Source organism: Arvicola amphibius, chromosome 8, assembly GCF_903992535.2.
Source record: "Arvicola amphibius chromosome 8, mArvAmp1.2, whole genome shotgun sequence".
In the NCBI taxonomy this organism is placed as follows: Eukaryota; Metazoa; Chordata; class Mammalia; order Rodentia; family Cricetidae; genus Arvicola; species Arvicola amphibius.
The window spans coordinates 113,218,537-113,233,432 of NC_052054.1; the positions used below are offsets into that span (position 1 = coordinate 113,218,537).

The following is a 14,896-nucleotide window of genomic DNA, read 5'->3' on the forward strand; positions in this document are numbered from 1 at the left end:
AAGGTCCATTTTTAGACTTCTCACTACAGGATGTGTAAGAGAGCAAGTTCCTGTTGCCTTAAGCCACTAAGTGGCAATTTGTTTCAATAGCAACAGATCACTCACCCAGGGGCACTTTGAAAAACCACGTGCCTCTACATTTTAGTTCACCTTTTATATAGGACTAATGAAGTCACAGCACAGGGATGATGTCACAAATACAGCTAGAGCACTTGGGGAATGTTAAGATGATCTTCCATGTTGTCACCTCTGGGCGGTCTGCTTATCCAGGACCGGGCAGAAGGGGGATGTGCCAGGAAGAAGCAGATAATGCACTTTAATACAATGTGTCACCGATGTGTCAACTTGTCACCATCTAGACTCACCTGGAGAGAGAGTATCAACCAGGAATTTTCTACATTGCATTGGCCTGCCGGCATGCCTGTGTGGGATTGTCTTAATCAGTTGATGTGGGGCTAGCAAGCCCACCTTGGGCAGCACCATTCCCTAGGCAGGGAGTCCTGAACTGTGTAGTAGTGGGGAAACAGAAGCGAGCATAAGCAGGCAAGGATGCTTACATTCATTCTCTCTGCTCTTGGCTTTGTCTTCACCACCCCACAGCAATATGGGTTATAGCCTACATTTGGAAGCTGAAATAAACCATTTTCTCCATATTTGCCTTTTGTTATAGTAGTTCATCACAGCCATAGAAATGAAAGTAGAACCCCATGGTAAAAATAAACATTTTTATATTGTGGCATATTAGTAGCAAATTTAACAATAAAACGTTTCAATTTCTTGAGTGAACCAAAAACTTCTTTTCTTTCTCCATCTCTGCCCCACCCCAGTCATACCCCTTTCTGGTAGAGACAGAGTCTCACTGCGGATGTAACCTAGGCTGGCCTGGAACTCTGTAGATCACACAGGTGCTGCAAACCTGACAGTGATCCTCCTAGGCGTCCCAAAGGTTAGGGTCCCAGGTGTAGGGCATGAGGCCAGATTTGTAAAGTAGAGAATTTGAATGCCACTGAAAGCCGTACACATTGGCAAAGCTAAAAGGCAGATGCTGGAAATTAGGAGGACAGAGACAGCTTGAAATTGGAAGGCCTCCTAAAGACTTACAGGTCTGCAATCCTTATATTGTTTTATGCCAAGCCGGAGGTCTTTGATTCACCAGGGGGAAAGTCATATGTATTTATTTTGGAGACAGTCACACCCACCTCCTGCCTTTAAAGTTGAGCAGCTACACTGTGACCTGGGGATATTCTAGAGAGCAGGTATGGCAGGCATTCTCGTCTGCAGAGAGGAATTGTGGAGGAAATAAAATTTTCAAGGGCTGGTATCTTGGAGAACTTGGAAACAGCCAAGAATACTTTTGTATTTTAGGCATTAAAAAAAAGCTGACCTCAAAAGTTGTACAAATATAGCTAGATTCGATACTGTTGGCTCTCTGCCAAGTATGCATTTTTTTTTTCTTTTTCTCTCGGAGAGGTTCTGGTTTTTATTCCAGCATCTCAGTCTCCCCAACAGCACCCTGGAACCTGGGGGGAAAGTTCAATGCCTTTTGCACTGGAAGGAAATCTGGAGTCACCAGTCACGGTTAGTTAGAGGGCTCAGTCTCAAGTCAAGAGTGTGCAAGGATCGCCCTGCATATGCTTCCTAGCAGCAGAAGCACATCCTGTAGCTTAAAAGGGGAGTGGTCCTCACTCGTGGGGATGAAGTTTACTTCAAAGTGAGTCTAGGAAGAATTGAAGTAGGGCAAACCTAAATAAGAGGGCCAGCAACTCATGACAGGAGTTTTCCAGATAACATCTCTGGACACAAAACTAACTTGACAGCCAAAGTTTACCACTGACGTCTGAGTTATAGGTACCCAAGTATCATGGCAAATGATTATCGTTTTATAAACATAATCTGAGTTTCTGAGCCAGGGATGTGGTTCAGTGGATGAAGCATTATCTGTGCGAATATGAGGATCTGAGCTGAGATCTCTAGAACCCACACGGAGCCAAGCGCTTCCCTGGCATCTGTAACCCCAGCACTCAGACGGTGAGATGGAAATGCAGAGACGGGAGAGTTCAGAAGCTCCTGGACCGGGAAACCTACAGCACACAGCAGTGGACCACAAAGAGATGCGGTATCTAACACAGACGCTCGTGGTTGTCCTCTGACCTCCACAGGGCCACCCTGGTGCAGATGCACGCTCATTCACACATACACAGATATACTATTTTAAAGTAGGAGAATCTGCATCTCCCTTGAAGGAGATCTCAGTGGGTAGTGCTTTACTATAGCGTAGGAGACAACCAGAATTCCATTTCTCAGGTGTGTGCTGGTTTCCTCCGGGAATCAAGACGGAGACAAGAACAAGGCTTAGAAATAGAGTGGGTGAGTTAAGGGGTGGGTGTGAGAAGAGGGGCAACAGCTAAGAGAAAGGAGTCTTCGTCCCAGATCTCTCCTTCCCTGTTCCCAGCTTACCAGATGTAAGGGACCCTTTAGCCCAGGTGCTTGGGCAGTGTTTTGGGGTCCAGGAGACAAAGTTCAGCATGTCATATTACAGACAAGAATGAGGTAGTGCTAAACATGACATGTGGCTTGACAGAGAACAGCTCTTAAAATGTTTGAGTGCTTCCTCTTGGCATGTGACTTCTGTTTGTCCTTGGCATGTGACTTCCTTCTAAAGATTTTTAGAATTTTTTATTTTTTATTTTTTGTCCCTTCCAGTTTAATACATGTTAGGGCTTTTTTCTGTTATTAAAACAAAAGCCAAACACTTTTTAGTTGCACATCAACTGTCCCACAGCCAAATAAGAATGTCTGTCTGGGAAATGAGAGCAATACAATGGAAATTACTCCCACAGGCATTATCCCAGACTGCCAAATGTCATCGATTTTTCTCATTAGTCTATCTTACCGATTGCTCGTGTTTTCCTAGGGCATTTTGGCTTTTTCTTTCTGTGATCTCAGTTTTCCTAATCGCATCTTTCCTGTTTGATCCTGAATATCTCCAAACGCGCAATCTCCTCCATCAGGGTTCCCATCACCTTGATGCGGTGGCGGGGGTGGGGGGTGGTTGTGGGGGGTAGGGCTGCTGGGGTTTACAGGTAGCCCGTCTTCTGCAAAGCTGTGGTTAGAGAAGGTTAGAGAATTGGGGTGTGAGAAGGGACCAGAGTGGCTGCCTGAGCGAGACAGCCAGAGGCCAGGACGTATGGCTTCTTGACTCAACTCTATCCAGAATATCTAAGCAGCGTTTTGTTTTCTAATCATGAACCCAGGAGCCCTAAATGCCAACCAAGGCCATTCACCCAGGCCGGCGTGGCTGATCCAGACAGCGGAGAGGCGAATGGCCCGGCAGACCTGGCAGCTCACCCAGGCTTTCAGAGAAGGAACACCAGAAATGGCTTTTAGTCAAAACAAAGTGTGACCTTGGGGAAGTCCATTTGCCTCTCTGGCTCCTGCAGGCCTTCGTTTTAGAGGATATCAAGGACAAAGTAGACTGGCTCAGTTCACTTAATTTTAAGCATCTACCCCAGAGCTATGTCCCTCACCGTCATTCTCAAGAGCAAGTATTGCCCGATCTCAAACTGACAATCCTCCTGCCTGAGGGATCACTGGGTGAGCGCCAACACACCCGGCCTCAGTTGCTTTTTACTGCGTGATTGAAGTGGGAGGTAGGAGGAGGAAACAGCTCATTAAATAAGATGTTTCCCCACAACTTTCGTAAGGAAATAAGACTAAGTGTCTGTCCTCATAGGATGAAAGGGCCTGGGGGAAGCTGTCTTGGGCCACATTTCTCTTACTCTTCCAAAGCCTTCAGGAGCATCTATCAGGGAAGTTTGGCAATCAGTTTGAAAACCACTGAGCTCAGTGTCTCTTCCTGGCCCAGACATCACCTTCCTGTTATTAACCCTTGGCCCTGATCACGTGGGCTGTAGCTGTTCCAACTAACCTTGAGGTCTCTAACTCTGGAAGAACCTTGAGGCAAGGCCATGTTACCTGTCTATTATTTTCTACATTAGAGCTATAAATATGTCTTCTTCCAAAGGTCAAGTTCAAGCCATCCCACTGTTACAACAGAGCTTGAAGTCCACAATGAGTCTTTCTTTCTTCCTTCCTTTCTTTCTTTCTTCCTTCCTTCCTTCCTTCCTTCCTTCCTACCTTCCTTCCTTCCTTCCTTCCTTCCTGCCTTCCTGCCTTCCTTCCTCCCCCTCTTTCTTTTTTTGAGGTGGGAAAATGCACAAAGAGCATACAATATAAAGTATGTTTATTGTTCTTTAAAAGGGCTTGAGGTGGTTTTTAAATTAGGCTGCACAATTTTTAAAAGTCTGACATCTCTCACGCCGCCAAACTGACTTCCACTAGCAACATTTCATTATTTCTAAAAGGAAAAAAAGTTTAAATTTTGAGTCGAAAAAAAGCCCAGCCCTGAGAACAATTAACATTAGTCTTATTTAAAACAAAATGAGGGTTGTTTATGTTGATTTCTGCACAATTCTCCTCACACAGAGCCAGGAATGTAATTGTCTCTCGGGCAGGAACTGATACTGATAGCCACCTGCATACACACACCCTCACTGGAGCACATTCGTTTACATACGAATGCACACAGCAACGTTCTGAGCATGCCTAGTGGAAACAGCTTTGCTGGTATTGATCAAAACCTCTAGAGTCAAGATCAATCTAAATTTAGAGGGTAAGATAGTTTGATCTTGAGCCTATGTTAAGGCAATCTGTTATCATGTTCTGAAATAAGAGAATTTTGGATCATAACATCATTTTTCTTTAAATTCTAGAAACAATGCCCAAAAAGCATTATATTTTCATTTTCTGGGATGAAGCAGGAAGGACCACGGATTCGAACTGAGTTAAAAGCAGAACAATTCCAGCAAGAGTAAAGAGGAGCTCACAAAGCAGCCAGCATCTGAGGGACCATCAGTGAGATGCCATCCATTCCACTGGCCTAGCTGATACTAATGAGGTGGGAAGCTTATGGCTCTGCACAATAAAATTCCACTGGGACAAGACGATGCTAGGCTGCACTCAGAGCTTGGGTAGCAGGGCACTGTCAGTGAGGAACACTTAGGTGAAGAGGATGCCAGAGTCCCTGGAGATGGCTTTCCGTTTGCTTTGTCACTGTAGCCTGGCCAACTGTCTTCTACAAATAAGGAAAAACCAGCTTTTCCATATCAGCCCACTTAACAGAGACTCCGAAAGATGCTACCACACGATGCCATGAGCGTAGCCCCCTCTGTGGCTCACTTTAGCGCTTGCCATTGCCTGTTACAGCCTGTGAATACACAATCTCTAGATGCTAAGCAGGCCACTCTAGTCAGGGGCAGTATAAGTAGCTCACTCTCAGCGGCTGAGAGACACAAAACCCATTATATGCTTGTTTGTAAATGACTTTAAGACCTAAAGGCATTTTACAGAAGACATCAACAACACTCTGTTGTTAGCAATGGTGTATCAAAAAGAAAACATTATCATTTAATGTTCTTAATTGGGTTTTACTTTTTTAAAATTTATTTTAGAACCAGGTAACACTTCATTCCACAACACAGAATGAATGTTCCCTGAGCCTGGCAGAGCAGTCTCTAGCAGTGGTCCTCAATCTTCCTAATGCTGTGACCCTTTCACACAGTTCTGCATGTTGTGGTGACCCCCAATCATAATATTATTTTCATTGCTACTTCAACTTTGCTACTGTTATGAATAGCAATGTAAATATCTGATATGCAAGATACCTGATATGTGACCCCTGTAAAAGGGTTGTTTGATTCCCCAAAGGGTCTCAACCCACAGATTGAGAACCACTGTTCTGTGCAAAGAAGCCTGCTTGAAGAATACAGAAAACAAAGCCAAGCATGGATCAGTCACTTTCCTTGCAAGCAGACAGGACAGGGAAAATAGCTACTTCTCCCCACTGGTTTTTTTTTTTTTTTGTCTTTTTTTTTTTTTTTTTGGTTTTGTGTGTGTGTAAAGATAAATAACAAGATCTTGGTGGGCACAGCAGTTGACACTGACCTGGTTGAGAAATCTGAGCATTCTTTCCCTAATTATTATTATTAGAATGCCCAATAAGCGTCTGACCTGGGGAGGGAGAGGGCAGGCCACAGAGCCAGGTGGTGAGCACCCCAGGCCAAAGCAATAAGATGTTCTGATTAAAGCCAGGCTGGCTCACTGCTCACTGTCTGACTAACATTACATTAATCATATGATCTCACTAAGCCTCGGTTTACCCATCAAGTAGGAAGAGTAACAGAACAAGCCACAAAATGATGCTGGGAGGATTAAGGGAGAAAATTTCTCAGTGAAAACTGGTTGTGATGATGATGATGATGATGGTGGTGGTGATGATGGTGATGGTGGTGATGACGACAGTGGAGGTGGTAGCTGTAGTGAGGATGACCAAGGAAATGGTGATGATGGTGGCCGTAGTGAAAGCAGGGAAACCGTCTGCAAAGTGCTTTTCAATTCTAATAGACAATCAAATCACCATTTGTTAAAATGCAAATTGACCTGGGGTAGGACTGAGCCCTCTAGAAGCTCCCAAGGGATCATGATGCCTGTTGGTGGGCAGAGGTCCACACCCGGAGTCATAAGGGTCAGGTGTGAAGGGTTTTCAAATAACAAAATAAGGTTCAGATTCAGTCCTCAGCCATGGGGGATTGTAGTGATGAGCTTCAGGCAGGCCTGCTTTTCATCCTGCCCAGCTCCCTCATGGCTAGCTTTACACCTGAAATAACAACACACAAACTGTATTCATTTAAACACTGCCTGGCCCATAACTTTCAGCCTCTTATTATCTAATTCTCACATCTTGATTAACCCATTTCTAATAATCTGTATAGCACCACAAGTGGTGTCTTACCGGGAAAGATTCAGCATGTCTGACCTGGCGGCTGTCTCCATTGCGTCTGTCTCAGGTGGGAGAAAATCATGGCCACTGCCCAGAGAGGAGAGGCATAACGATTAACTAACTTCCCTTCTTCCCAGTATTCTGTTCTGTCTACTCCACCCACCTAAGGGCTGGCCTATCAAATGGGCCAAGGCAGTTTCTTTATTAACCAATGAAATCAACACAAACAGAAGACTCTCCCACATCAGAGGATGCAACAAGTGGAGGAAAGAATGCAAGCAGTTGTAACTGAAGTGACAGATTCAGAATGCTGGGCAAAGTGAAGCCTTTGGGAGGTGGCAGCAGGATGGAGGGGGGTGGGGGCAGGGGAGAGGTAGGGTGGGAATTCTGCCATCAACTGAGTGCTAGAATGGATCACAGTCAAGCACCTAAGCACTTTCCCCACAGAAGGCTACAGAGGAAGAGCTCACAAAAGACACCCTTCAATGAAACAGCAGAGGACAGACTCATTAGCAGAATAAAGTGTGATGGCTTGGGGCTCCTGGCCTTGATTTAGGAGATGTATACATAATTTCTGGATAATAAACTCAAAATTAGTAAAGGGGCAGAGTGTCACAGGCTTGAAGATCAACCCTGCCTTCTCAGACCAGCGCAGTACAGAAAATAAGTCCCATTCGTTGCTCTAGCGAGGGCATTTGGACCACCTCAGTCCTGCCTTAGAAGCCAGCCTCCTGTGTGGGAGAAGCAGCTGTCTTTAGCATCTCTAAGGCACTAAAAAAGAGATCTTCCTTTTCCAAGGTGAAATACAATCTAGGAGAAGAGTATAATAATAAGATCAACATTGGAAATTCTAAAGTTTGCCTTTTCTAACCCAACCTGGCTGGGTAGGAATTCTTCTGCCATTTCTGGCTTTGTGTGCAGTAACAGACAATATGCCTAATTGAGCTAGGCCTCCAGCTTATTGTCACCAGTGCCCAGTGGTGGTGACCTATGCTCACCCAACATCATCAGGATAGGTAACTCTTCAGGTGCTTAGGTTTCTGGGAGGAAACAGATGTCAGCTATGGGCTACAGACACTTAGTGGACCAGGAAGTCACTGGAAAAAGCCTTCCTGTGGGGAGCTGTGCCCCCAAGGACAGGAGACCAAGGGCTAAATTTCTCCACTGTTGGTTCTGCTGACTCATATTCTGTTTACAGCCGGAATTTATACTCAAAGCAGAGGCATGGGGAGGGCCAAATGGGAGAAACACAAGGCTTCATAACATAGAAGTAGGTCCTCCTACTTCTCTGAGAGGCTGGGTTCAATGATGTGTTTTTATATCACATAGAGAGGGAATACGGTGAAACAGACCCTCTCTCCCAGCTGTTATAAAGCACCGACTTAGCATGGAAATATGCCAGGTACAAACTACTGTGCCCAACATAAAATAAAATAGGGAAAATGGTGAGCTACTTACAAGCTACGCAGTGTCTCTAGACCAGCCCCTTACAGCAACCACTTTAGCGAAGGGAGGTGGGTAAGAAGCAGGATTGCTTCATTTAGCCCTGGGTCCTAGCGTAATATCAGACCACAGTGTGCTGTAGGAAGGCGGACACTCATGCATCAGAGGGTAGGGGTAGGCACTGGCTCTGCTGGGAGCACTGGCCAGAGGCAGACATTTAGCAAAAGGCCTCCTAAACAGAGAGCAGTGCTGTGTGCTAAGTCATGAGTGTGAGCGACAGGGGTGAAGTCATATGTAGACGCTACGTCTACCCGATGTTTGACACTGACACTTGCAGACGACAGCAAGTTTGCTGGAGTGTTGGTTATGGCTGTTTCCAGACTGAGGTCCAGGCTATCATGGAAGTCACTCTGTAGCACAGGCTAGCCTCAAACTCCTTGGCTTCCTAAATGCTGGGATTACATGTGTGAGCATCCTCACCCTGGCTGTTGAAACATTTTTAAAGAGGTAAAGAGGGTTGTGACTTAATCTACAGTGGGGTGGTCCATTTTCATGGCTTCCTCTTATTTCTTAAATTTTATAAAGGCGACATGGGTCGCAGATTAGTGGTCGAAGGCATAGCGCACTTAAAATGAGCCTGATCTCAAGATCAAAGACCAAAATGGTAAATAAATAAAAAAAAATAATTGTAATGAGAAAATATCATTAGGAGTGATGAGCACAAAAGCCATGGAGGAGTCACATTGATTTTTCCATGTTGTAGCCTGACACAAACCTATCTGCTAATACACTTCCATCACTTTTAAATGCTGTTTTTTTTTGTTGTTGTTGTTTTGTTTTGTTTTGTTTTTTGGGAAATCAAGGTCTTCTAGCCTGTAAAGAAAACAGAATGGTGCTTACGAGGAAAGATGGTAAAGAAAAAGAAGGAAAGGCAAAGCAGAAGGAAGGAGAGCGTGCAAAGATTTCATCTCTCATCCACGAGGCTAGCTTGGATTACAGGTTGGGCGATTTAACTGCTGTCTTCCCTGAGCTCAGATGATTAAAATTTCAGGAGGGCGAGACTCAAAGTCAATAAAAATGGAAGGCTGACTTCTTGGAACAAAGGCTGGAAAGGAAACAGCACACTAATGATTTTCTTCTGCTTTGTTGGTTTTTGTCAAGATCCTTCCATCTGGGTCCAAGACTTCCAGGGAGGGTGAAGAGGCCTGGGCATGGCGTGGCTCTTAAAACATCGGTAGTTATAGCCTTTCTATAACTCAACTGTGTTTTTCCCCTGACTGATTCTTCCAATCTCAGCTCATTCTCTGAACATCTGACGTTTTCTCTGTCTTTTTTCTCAAGGAACAGTGACTGTGTTGGGCACCATAGGAGTAGTGAGCCCGGGTTATTAACTGAGAAAATCTCAACCATAGGACACAGTGATCTAAGTCGCCCATGACTTTGGACCTATGTCTAGACTGGGCCTTGCAATTGGACATGATCTTGCTTCCCCTTATGACTTTTAAATCCCTGGGGCCTAAAATCCAGAGCTCTGGGATTGCGTAAGAACAGAATGGAGGATCGGGTGAGGAACAAGGAACAGCAGCGCCGGCAGGGGACAGCAATGCACAGACTTTTCAGAGGACAGAGATCTGAGCCTCTCTGCAAGAGCATTCCCTCAACAGACCAGGAGAGCCATGTGGGGTGACACAGAGAACAGAAACAAACACTGCCGTTTCTAAAGGGGGAGTGAGCCAGCTGTCCTTCAGACTTCCAAAATGTCTTAGGACTATTTTTCAAAACATTCTGGATCCGCTAAAACCCAAAACACTTGTGCCAAACATTTTTTCCATTTAATTGTTAAGCCCTTGTGCGGTGGTAGGGGGGATTTTTTTCTGCAGATGTTTCTGATTTGTTCATATTAACTTATCAAAATGACATTTGGAAGATCGAGATGATGTTCGAGAAGGAGTTATATGAACTTGGGTTCATTAGTTCTAATCTTGAAAATTCCACCACTCCCAAACATCATGTATGCGCATGCACGCGCACGTGCGCGCACACATACACACGTACACACACACACACACACAAACACACACACACCAGAGACACAGATATAGACCGTCAGGATGCAGAGTAAAAAATCCAGACATGGCAGGGTTGGCTATCTCCTCAAACTTCGCTGTATGTCTCCTCTTGGTCTGAATTCCTTCTAAAGAAATACCAATGACCAAACCCAGGGCTTTGCAATACTAGGTTAACAGCTGTTCACCGAGCATTCCCCATCCTTACTTTCCCTCAGGCTTCCCTCCATCCTTCCTCCTTTCCTTGGCTCGGTTTGGCTTCATTTCTTTACATTTCTTTTTCTTTCGATAAAGCCCCATCTGGCCTCAAACCCTCCTATCTCAGCCTCCTGGGTGAGGGTTACAGGTGTGTGCCATGATACCCAGCTACGGTCTTCAAAGGCATTTTCTAAAGCTTTAAAAGAAGCCACTAAAGTCTAAGAGAAGCCGGGCGGTGGTGGCACACGCCTTTAATCCCAGCACTCGGGAGGCAGAGGCAGGCGGATCTCTGAGTTCGAGGCCAGCCTGGTCTACAAGAGCTAGCTCCAGGACAGGCTCTAGAAACTACAGGGAAACCCTGTCTCGAAAAACAAAACAAAACAAAAAAAAACAAAACAAAAAACAAAAAAAAAAGTCTAAGAGAAGCTATTTAGGCACATGTGAGCTTTTTTCCTTAGTAACCTTCTACCTGTGATGGCGTTTATAGCAAATGTTCAAATTAATAGCAACAAACCTGAAACCCAATGAACTCAATGCCAAAGTCAAAATTTTTATTGGAGAACTTCCTGCTTTCTTAGGTACAGAACTTCTATCTGGCTATTTTCTTTATCCAAGAGGATCATGGGAGAAGAGTGTGTGCCGTAGAGAAGGAGGTGGCATAGAGGTAGCTGCACTGTGGAATTCCCCCTCCACACTGCACATCTTAGATCTCCTCTCCACTCCCGACAGCTCTAAAGGAACACAGGATGGTAAGCACAGGATGTGGGAAGTGTTTTCCCTCTCTGGTCCACCTCACCTTCCCAGGGGTGACTTGTCATTCACTATTGGGCAGCAGACATCCTGGTGGAGTAGGGATGCACCAGACTGGGAAAGAACAGGAGGGATCGGGAGAGGACATTTTGTCCAGAGGGTCTGGCCCTGCCCACACCCCTCCTAAGTCTTTTCTACACGGAAAACTTGTAAAATATCCATCCCATCAACTTCTCCCACATTTTCAGATTGTCATTCTCTACTGGAAGGGTGGGGCTAAGGAAGCTTAAAGCCACTAGTCACAAAACAAACTCAGGAAGAGCTTTGAAATTGTGTGCACACACATAACAGAACACCAAAGACACAGCACGCAGTGGGAGAACAATGACCATCCCACCCAGCCTGTTGCTGCCCTCTGGATTGCTTTGTGCCTTGTGACTTATTTTTTTTTACTTTATTTTTGAGATGGAAGTTTGAGTCTTTCATATTGCGTTTTCTTCCCTATTATCTGATTGCCGCTTGGTACTTTCTGATTAACACATTTCACTTGGAAAGAGAAATCTGAACATTCAAAAACAAAACCCAAATGACCCATTGTCCTACTCCTCAGACTCAGCCTGTGAATGTTTTTACCGTTTCCTCCTAGTGTAAAGCTGTGTGTGGCGATAGGTATTTTCACACATGTGTGACTGTGTTCCCCTCACTTGCTGCAGTATTACTTAGCAGGCCCTGAACATTTCATTAGGTCTGAGGACATTTTGTTTTGTCTCGTACTGTTCTGTTTTGTTTTCAGGGTTTCTTGTGTAGTCCTGGCTGTCTGGGAACTCACTACATTGACCAGGCTGGCCTCTGTTGGTGGCCATTATCCTGTCAGAGGAACAGCAGGTGGTAGCTGAAGTTCAAGGTGTCAGCCCACCAGGAGGTGAATCTCAGATAGGCAAGGTCCAGAGACCACAGACTCCAGAATGTCTTTGCTTCTGCTGCGTCTTTATATGTTTGCTGCTGCCATCTTTCTCTGGTATCTGGCATGGTGTGAATGGGTGTGGGGAGATCTCCACTGCCTGTAATGGAGTGTGTTTTTCTCATGGAAATATCTGGTTCTACAGGGCATTTTTACCTATGAATTATTATGAAGAAAGTTTCTTCCTAAGCTGAACTGTCTAATTGATAATAATAATGTTAGTTTAAATAGAGTTTTGATGATTGAAAATAAACACAAGGAAGTATTCCACAGCTAGGGCTTATGAGTTTCAGCTAAGGAGCTGCATAGATCACAGTTCAGGTGAATGGTTATGGAAAATAATTGAGTACTAGAAGTCAGGCTGGTCCAAATTCTTTTAATATTGATGTTGAAAGATGGATTCACAGGTTTCGGTGTGCATCATTGCTGAAATGAAGCCTTAAAATAACTTCAGGTTAGGGCTGGAGAGCTGGCTCAACCGTTAAAGGCTAGGCTCACAACCAAAATAACTTCAGGTTAGATTAAGATGTTTTGATAATAGCTTTGAGGTTAAAAAAAAAAAAGCTAGAAAACAACTTAAAGTTCACAAGGACACACTTTAAAAATAGAATGTAACCACACTGTGATTTTTATATTGCCTGAAAGACTTTGTTGGGTACATAAGCTGTAGAGGAAAAATAAAGAATCGGAATAGAGAACAGAGAATGGAGAATACAAAAGAAGAATAAAGAAAAAGTCAGAAGAGAGAATCAAGAGAAGGCGTAAGTGTCTTTTCCCTTACCCCCTCAGATAAAAAAGTCACAGTAAGCCAAATCCATGGATTTCCTTTGAGCCGTGTGTTGCTTGAGGCTGGTCCCCCAGGTGGCGGTACCCTTCAATCTCAGATCTGCTTGCCTCTGCCCCCCCCCCCCAGTACAGGAGAAAGTGAAGGATTTCGAAAGGCTATCTGCCCATCGTGGGGTATCCAGCGAAGGAAGCAAACAAATTCAAAAGAAGAAAGGAAACATGCAGGATGGAAGAGAAGGAGGCAAGGAAGTCATCCTGATTTCGACACAAACCAGAAGTGTGGAAAGATGCCCCGCCTGTGCCTGACCTCTGAGTGCTCCCACTTCCTATCTGAAACAAAAACTGGGAACTCAGTGCGCTTCATGGACCATCCAGAAGATGAGTAAGCGCTCCAGACTGTGTCAGACCTTGGCTTTGCCATGTGGGATTTGATAATAGTTATTTAGGAAGAAACCACAGGAACAAAAACAATTTGATGAAACCCAGAGAAAGTGAGTCTTTCGTTCACGGGTGGTGACTGAATGCCACAGGCTGAACGCTGACCCACCCTGAATTTGCCCACAGGCTCTGTTCTTCAACGAGGCTCCTTCACCGCCAAGAGAGCACACTTGGGATTCCTGCTCAGTAAACACGGACTGCGTTCCTACACCTACAGAAACAGAACTCAGGGTTGGTCAGCTGTGCCAAATGTGGTTCTCATTTCTTTCCACAGGAAGATGCTTTCCAGAAAGTACTGGCTGACCTCACTTTATGACCCTGATGTGTCAGAGACAGTCAGAGCACTGTGACTTGATGACCTATTTATGGTGCCTCTGCACATAAAGGAAAGAAAAAAAACACAATTAGGATGGCCATGGGTTTGAAGACTTGGAAGGGAGAAAAAGAACGTTTGAAGTCTCAAAGCCTCATATCAGAATGCCTTATGGAATTAGGGGTGCTGGTAAAAGACTTTAATCCTAGCACCCAGAAGGCAGAGGCAGGTGGATCTGTGGGAGTCTGAGACCAGTCTGGTCTACATAGTGAGTTCGAGGACAGCCAGGGCTATATACATTTTTTGAGACCCTGCCTCAAAAACAAAGCAAAAAGCATAGAGAATGGCCAATGGAGATCCATCGGCCTCCATCCCACATCCCCACAGAGCCCCACCCCATCCTCTCCTTTCTACATCAGAGAGAACCTGCCATATTAATCCATTCTATATCTCCTAACTGACTGTCGGCCACATGGCTTCTCTAGTTAAATGGGCAACTTCAGCAACTTCTCATTCCTTGTCCTTTGAAGTGCGGCTTCCCGACAAGAGCATGGATGTGGCTTACAAATTCACAGTCTGAGCCCCATTTGGAGCTCCAGAGTTCCTGGGGATTGTGAGGAGGGTCTCCGGTGCTTCTGTCACACCAAAGGACCAGCATGTGAGCAGAACTCAACTGTCCCCACCGAGAATCCATCCGACTCCAGGACACACCGAATCCTGTTACAGCTGCGAACACAAGCATGCCTACAGATGCTCATGTTGTTCATTTGATTTTCACTGTTTGATGTTCTGGGCCTCTGGGGCTCTACTCATTCTAGAAAAGTTCTCCATGGGATACACCCCCTGTCTTAGGGACGTGTTGCGGAACTGTCTCCTGGGCATGGCATGGCTTTTGCTGTTGGTCACCAGAGAAGCTGTGATTACCTGTGAGATGTAACCCTCTGGCTGGACAGATAGCGCAGTGCTTGGATTTCCATTCGGATTTGATTCTCAGAACCCATGCTTGAGAAGCCAAGCTTTGTGGCAGGTACTCATAATCTCAGAGCTGGGGAGGAGATGGATGGCCAACATAATCTAATTGGAGAGTTCTAGGCCAATGAGAG

At 45.0% G+C, this 14,896-nt stretch overlaps 1 protein-coding gene across 1 annotated transcript in view; it reads right to left on the reverse strand.

The window, feature by feature from the left end:
* The window catches only part of Sgpp2 (sphingosine-1-phosphate phosphatase 2), a 107,555-nt gene that overhangs the window by 57,318 nt on the left and 35,341 nt on the right, over positions 1-14,896 (reverse strand). The window lies entirely within an intron of this gene.